General features: G+C 28.2%; 1 pseudogene; it reads right to left on the reverse strand.

Moving 5' to 3' along the window:
* Positions 1–1,772, reverse strand: part of LOC111040771 — a 3,681-nt pseudogene extending 1,909 nt beyond the window's left edge.
* Positions 1,773–8,191: the final 6,419 nt, after the last annotated feature.

Raw genomic sequence — 8,191 nt, forward strand, 5'->3', positions numbered from 1 at the left:
TTTTTTTTTTTTTTTTTTCATTTTTTTTTTATAAAAAAAGATACGATCTGTAAACATAATAAATTACAATAAGCATGTGAGCGAAAATATATTATATTGGCATTTGGCTGTGAATACTTGAGGGAAGTAGTTAGTATTTAGAAGTTACCCAGCAATAACAGTATAATACTCGATGAGGCTATTTTTAACATATAAAATACATACCTACTTTTTTTTTAAAGTTACCCGATTAGTTAATTAAGTCGCGACACCAGCACCTTTTAATTCTTTTTGATGGATTACTAGGAATGTTTGCTTGGTTCAGTGCAAGAATTATAAAAAAAGTTTAAAAAAGAAATGCCCCTATTTACTAATTATTATCCCCATCAGCTTTTTAATTTTTAAATATTTGTGTTGATATGTCTAGTATATATATATATATATATACACAATACAGTATATAAGAATTAATTTTTAAAATTAAAATACTTCTAAGATTTTAAAAAATACTTAAACATTTAAAATTTAAAATTTAAAATATAAAAATTTAAATTACCTGTAGACGTTGATGGTTCGTTGGAGACATTTATGTCATCAAGCTCTTCAATTTGTGTCGCTAATTTGTTAGCTTCCAATGCCGTACTATGTTTCCGACGTAAATGGTCCCAAATATTTGATGTATTGTTTGTATATTTTATTTTAAGCTTACATAATTTGCATTGAATTTGACCTGGAGAATTAGGATCTTTATCCATATAATTCCAAACACCAGAGCGATTTTTTTTATACATTGTCAATAATAAAACACAAAAATAACAAATTTTCAAAACAAAATTCGATTAAGAAACACAATAAATAAAAAAGTAAGAAACCAAGAACGTACTGTGTCTATACTCTTTATGGTATAAAAGACATATTCTAAATGATCGTAGTTAATAAGTTAGGTAGTCGTAAGGTACAAATTTCAATAGGTATGTAGATTGTCGCTAAAAATGTTGGTATATTGAATGCGGTTTGGGTTTGTGAGAAAGAGGTCTATGATTTTTACTTATTTTTAGCTTTTGCGTCTCTTTTTATATACAAAAACATCATACCTAATAATAACATTACTACGATAATAACATTATGTTCTTGATCTTCAAAAATAAAAAGGCGATGCCGCCGTCGACCCGTCGGCGACGGTCTAAACACTATAAACTGTGAAGGTCTAAAGTCTTGAAAAATACAATAGAGCAACAGGCAATTACCTAGAATAGGACGGCAACCAGTTGGTCAATAATGATTAAAGATAAATTGTAAATATCAGTATAACACCCTATGCCCCATGGTCATTTAACTAGAATTTAGTATTCAAAAAAAAAAAAAATTTTTTTTTGGTTTTTAATAGACATTTTTTTATGTATTTCAAGAGTATTAATAAGTAAAAAAACTTTGAAGGTCATGGGATAACTTTTTGAGGTGCCGCCATGTACTTATTTATTGTACGCATAAATAAATAATATGAATTTATTTTATTTTTATTTTACATTGTTGTTTACCAAAATAATAATAAAAATTATAAAATTACCTACCTACCTATCATTAAAATTTTATAATTTAAACAATTTATATTCTTTTTTTGTATTAAATGATGGCATTATAGCCCGCGACTCAATTCTAGCTCGTATAAATCCATCTCTAGCTGATTCACCACAGACCGCTGTAGATGCATCGGTTACTAACTTAACGGCTCTCTCAACAGCTTGAGTATGACATGGAAATATATTAATGTACTCAGCAACTTGTCCGGACATAACAATCTGGAAGAAACAAAAAATTAAGTATTTAAATCCCGAGCAACATTTTGTAGGTTCATTGTCGGTTATTTTGCACAGTGTCGATAACACAGTGCAAACACAGTACCAGCGTGTTCAAAACCTCGTATACGGTGCACGTTTTGTTCATGGATTATAATAAATACTTTTCTAAAAATAATCGGTGCCTATATGGTGCATCAGTTCAAACTGTGTACAATGTCTCGTGGATGCAATAGTGCACAGGTTTACAGTGCATATAATGTGTGAAGGTGTTCTATAATTTGTATTATAATTTATGTATGTGCTAATATCGTACTACAGTGCAATTTTAACACGGTGAACTAAAAGTGTGTCAGTGAATAGAAGTACTGTGTTCGCATTGTGCGCAGGTGTCTGTTACCACAGTGAACCATATGCAAAATTTAGGGGGGTGACTAAGCTCCTCCAATATTAAAATTAACACCACCATAAATTCGGGTTTTAATTGACGTATTAAATCCTATGCTAATTATCTAATCTAAATAATAACAGTAAACGTAGTTTGAAGAAATTATTTAACTAATGTTTAAACAAAGATTCATTATTCATGTGTTATCCATAGTAGATAATATCAAATCATCCACAGAAAACAATATAAGATAAATAATAGTATTACAAATTGGTAATTACAATTTACAATACAATATTAGTTAGGTACTGATAATATTTCCATTTGTCTAGAATATATAGTAGTGTATTTTTAATATTGGTTTTGGTTTTTACAACAGCCCCAGACATTACGTTAAATACCTACTTATATTTTAATATTACTAATTTTTACTCATAAGTCATAATGCTATTGCTTATCGGCACTATTCGGCAGTGCCATATTTAGACATTGTGCAAAAAAAAAAATTGGCGCCCTCGTATGGGGCCTAACAAATCAGAAATATGGGAGATAGACACTCATGAACCTTTTAGATTTTTTGCAAAGAAAAAAATATTTGTTTTTCAATAATGTGTGCTTTTTATAAATATTGTTTAACAATTTCATGAACCTTCCTCCTCATCCCATTAACAAAGATGCAATTGAGTGAATGCCACTTGGGCTCTGCTTATAATTCATAATATTTTTTTTTACATATTTATAGGTACTTCGTGGATCATAATGATCATATTTATGTACCTACCTAATATTATTAATATGAACAAAAAAAAATAAAAATTTAATAAAACTATAATATAAACTATGCAAATTAATATAGTATATAATATTTAATATATGGTACTTATATTTATAAATAATTTTAATAAAAACCTAACTATACATTACAATAAAATATTCGTATAGGTACCTACATTTTTCTCCTACTCTGTAGGTATAGTGTTGCAAATGTATAGATAACATCTTCAAACTCAATGTATGCCTACCTATTAAACCATAGGTATAAAATTATTATCCTGAATAGTTTTAGGAGCCTATAGGCTATAATTGTCACAAGATTCAATTTGTATTAATTTCATTTTGCGTTGGTATAATTTAAATTTTAAAAGTTTTAATAATTCACAAGGGAACAAATTTCCTACCACAAAAAGTTGGCACCCCGAAAATGCGGCCCTGATATCGCTTTCTGGGTTCAATTTGTCACTTGAAAATTGCGTGTAAAAAATACGATATTTGTATTTGAAAATATTGAAATGCTATTTTAACAGGTGTGGGGCATATATTTGATTGAATTTTAGGGGAGGTTAGATGTTTCTTTACAAAATAAGCTGTGGAGGCTTTGAAAAATGTTAATAATTTTGGTATGGCTGATGACTTCTTACGAGTCTGTTTGATTTAAATAAGTAAAGCCTCTCCAAGTTAAAAACTGAAATTATGTAAACTAATATAATAATATAATACCTATATAATATTNTTTACAAAATAAGCTGTGGAGGCTTTGAAAAATGTCCAAGCACCTCCTAATGGACAGAGCTCCTTACGAGTCTGTTTGATTTAAATAAGTAAAGCCTCTCCAAGTTAAAAACTGAAATTATGCAAACTAATATAATAATATAATACCTATATAATATTATAGTACATCTATTTTAAAATAATAATAATTTGATGCATAAAAGATGCAGCGGTGTTCGTATAACACCGTGCGGTGGTGCTAGTGGATGTGTAAAGTATTTATGTATTATGATTAACGAATCACAGTACGAATTTACGGGTTTTTCCATATCGTTATCGCCGACTACTTCACCACGTCGCCACTAGCGCGCCTCAGCTGCAGGCAAAGGCAACTGCTAACGAATAACCTCGCGAATAACGAATAACGATAGCATTTACCTACGCTGCGCTGTAACAAATATTAAATTATATTATGGTGTAATAATGCAATAATTGTGAACTTTCATGAAAGGTGAATACTGAATAGTGAATTATTAGTGTCTTTTGCACTCTCATACTTTCGATTGGACGTTTATAATATAGTAAAAGGTAAGTTCCTTCCTAACATTATATTATTATTTTAATGTTTATAATAAATCTTAATTACAATTAAAAGTAGGTACTAATGTACTATTAAAGTAGGCATGCCTATAGGGAGATAGATATTTGGATCTTAAGCATATTAAAAAGGTGGTCCTCAATACTTAAATGTTTTAATAAAGAATTTAAACTGGGCCATATATAGTACCTAGGTAACTAATGGTTTCTGTGAAATATACATCCATTATTGTTTTATGATTCACATATCTTGTAAGATCAATTTTTTTCAAATTGAGTAAATTATGCTAAACAAATACTAAGATGATTTAAAAACGTACCTAGCACATATTTAGCAGTTGTTTAATTTATTGAGTAGATATGTGCCTACGAATGCATAATAATAAATAGTAACCTATGATACTGGTACATATTTTTTAAAAATGTCTATTATAAACATAATTATACAATACCTAGGTACCTAGGTACCTATAGGTAGTTATTAGCCCGGATATCTGGTATAAAAACTAAGATTTTGATTGATGTATACAACTTAACTCATTATAAATTATAAGGTAACAACTATAATAATGTCTATATTATGACTAAATAAATAGGTATGATCACAACTTTGTGATACGCATACCACCGTTGCCACATCTATCGCATAGTTCTCCGCTTCTATAATATACTTTTTAAATTATATTTTAAATCCAGGTAAAATTGATTCAACCATTCAAATTCAAATAAGCAAAATATAAATAAATATATAAATATTATTATGAGACACTTCTTCTGTACATGTCATATTAGTATTATTATCTGCATTATTCTGAAGCCTAAGTTTAAGTTTATTGTTAGAATCAGAATATTTTATTATATTATCCCATTGGTTTGTAATGTACGTTTACAACATTTTTGAATTAAGCCATCGTCCTATTGTACGTATTATACCTATTCATTTATAGTACTACATAGCATATACTATAGGTATTATAAATTTAAATCTTATGGTTATTATGTACTTGAATTATAAATTGTATTTCAATTTTTATTGAATAGTTAGGAAACTTTTACTCAACTGTAGGTACCTATTATATTATTTTTAATTTATAGATAATTAAGCAGTTATTTGTTATTTATTACAATATTAACTCACAAATATTGAGATATATGTATATCAACATAAATTGTTCTATGATTATTTATTTATATTGCTATAACTAAATTTAGGTATATATTTTTATTTCAGTGCCTACCTTCTAACAGTATACCTACAGGCTATTACAGGATTTTTTCAATATCTATTCAGTTTAAGAATAATGTGAGTAAAATTTTTAAAATAATGCCTAAGTATAATTCACATATTAAGTTTAGTAAATCCACTCGTTACCGACAAAGAAAAAAAGCTACATCTTTGTTTGAAATTTTGCCAAACATTAATAATATTGAAACTCAATCTCAAGCATCTAGTGTTTTAAATGAGTCTTCTAATTCTATTCATCTTAATGACATCTTCTATGAATCTTCTCATGAAGTTAATTTAGATACTTGGTCCTTAGATAATTTATGTACAGATACGACCAGTCCTCTTGAAAGCACTGTCAACAATAGTAAAGTTATATTTGAAAATATAAGCGAAGATCATGAATCCGACTCGAATAATTCATCAGAATCATCATTCTTAACAAAGTCTTCAGAACAAATTGACTTAAAATTAATATTAGCCTTATGGGCTATTAAACATAGCATTACTCATTCAGCATTAAGCGATTTGTTGAAAAGTCTTAAACAATTTCCTGAATTTTCTGATATGCCCATAGATTCTCGGACACTATTAAAAACTCCAACAAAGATTTGTACTAAGAAAATCAAAGATGGTATTTATCATCACTTTGGATTGCAAAATGAAATCAGTGAATTACTTGAGAATTTGCAATGTCCACCACCAGTTTTAATGTTAAATGTTGGCATCGACGGTCTTCCAATTACAAATAATCCGCCTAGTCAGATTTGGCCTATTCTTGGATATTTTTCTAATGTACCTACTGAAAACAAAAATGTTTTCATTATTGGTGTGTATCATGGAAAGTCAAAACCTTTAGATTGTAATGAATTTGTGTTTGATTTTGTTGAAGAGCTTAAAACACTAATCGACTCGGGATTTTATTTTAAAACAAAGAAAATAAAAATTTTATTTCAAGCATTAATATGTGATGCTCCAGCTAAATCATTTGTTTTAAACATAAAAGGACATACGGGTAAAGTATCATGTGTACGGTGTCATAGTGAAGGTATATGGGATACTTCAAGAGAATGTTTTCCTAATATTGATTCAACACCAAGGACTCATGAACAATTTATTCAGTACAGTGATATTAATTTTCATAATGGCAAAACCATTTTGACAGAACTGGCTTCATTTGATCTTGTGAAATCAATACCATTTGATTATATGCACTGCGTATGCATTGGTGTTATGAAAAAACTACTTTTGTTTTGGACTGGGTCACCGAAACATGTACAGACACTGCCATCCAATTTGATCACTTTGCTAGATGAAAGATTCAATAAGTTAGCTGAATTCACACCTGATGAATTTCAAAGAAAATTCCAAGAAAATAGTCGGCGTCATCCCATACGAGATGCTAGTCGATGGAAGGCTTCAGAATTAAGACAGTGTTTATTATATTTAGGTTGTGTGGTTTTTAGAGATATTTTAAGTGATGAGGCTTACAATCATTTTTTAGAACTATTTGTTGCAATTCGAATACTTGTAAAAGATAATTGCTCTGAAGAATATAATAACTATGCAAATCAACTTCTTCGTCATTTTGTTTCTTCATTCAAGACAATTTATGGTAAAATATATATGTCACATAATATACATGCACTTATACATATAGCTGAAGATTCAAAAAAGTTTGGATCATTAGATTCTTTTTCTGCTTTCCCCTTTGAAAACTTTATGCAACCATTAAAAAAAAAAATTAAAACTGGTGTGAAACCTCTACAACAATTAGCATTACGATATGCCGAAATACGGGCATACAACCACTATATACATGACGACCTTTCATCTATAAACAAGAATGGTCCAATCAATATAAGAAATAAATTAGAAAATAGACCTATGTTACAAGAAGCCTGTGAACCACAATTTTCTGGTTGGAGAACTAGAAAATTTTCTATTAAACTGAACAAGGCTAATAATCATGTAAAAATGATTAATGGTGATATAGTCAAAATAGAAAATATTGCATCAAGTAAAATTAATACATCCCAAATAATTGTTATTGGAAGACGTTATGAAAAAGTATCTGAATACTTCAGTAGTCCATGTTCTTCTAGTCTTTTCGAAATTTATGAAGCAAGTTTATTAGGTTGTTTAAAATATTGGCTCTTAGATGACATTCAAGAAAAAGTTATTTGTATGCCAGTGAATGATACAATTTCTGTCATAGTACCATTTATACACTCATAAATTATATATTTCATATGTATGAATACCTATAAATCTTTTTTTATTCAATTTTAATTTTCAAATAGTTGAAATACATTAAATGTTGATTTTAATTTCATATTTGTTAGTATTATTTGTTGTATTATTAGTTTGAAATTTAATTCATCCTACCAATAATATTTTATATTTATTTACTATTCTTTTAATTATATTATAAAATAAATATTAATATTACTCATTATTTTTTTTATTTCAACTGTTAAATTAATACAGTAATATTTTTTACATAATATATATATTTGATTTAAACTATATTAAGGTCATCTTGGTCAGTAGTTTTATTTGAAGAAACAAATGAGATACAACATGTACCATCCTCATGGTATGTATCAGAAAAAAAATGCTGGTTTCCTGTATCTAAATCTGACAATAAAGATGGTACATTCTTTAATTCAAAACAAATCAAAAGGATGATACTAGAATGTTCTCCATATAATATGT

Source organism: Myzus persicae, unplaced genomic scaffold (assembly GCF_001856785.1).
Source record: "Myzus persicae strain clone G006 unplaced genomic scaffold, MPER_G0061.0, whole genome shotgun sequence".
In the NCBI taxonomy this organism is placed as follows: Eukaryota; Metazoa; Arthropoda; class Insecta; order Hemiptera; family Aphididae; genus Myzus; species Myzus persicae.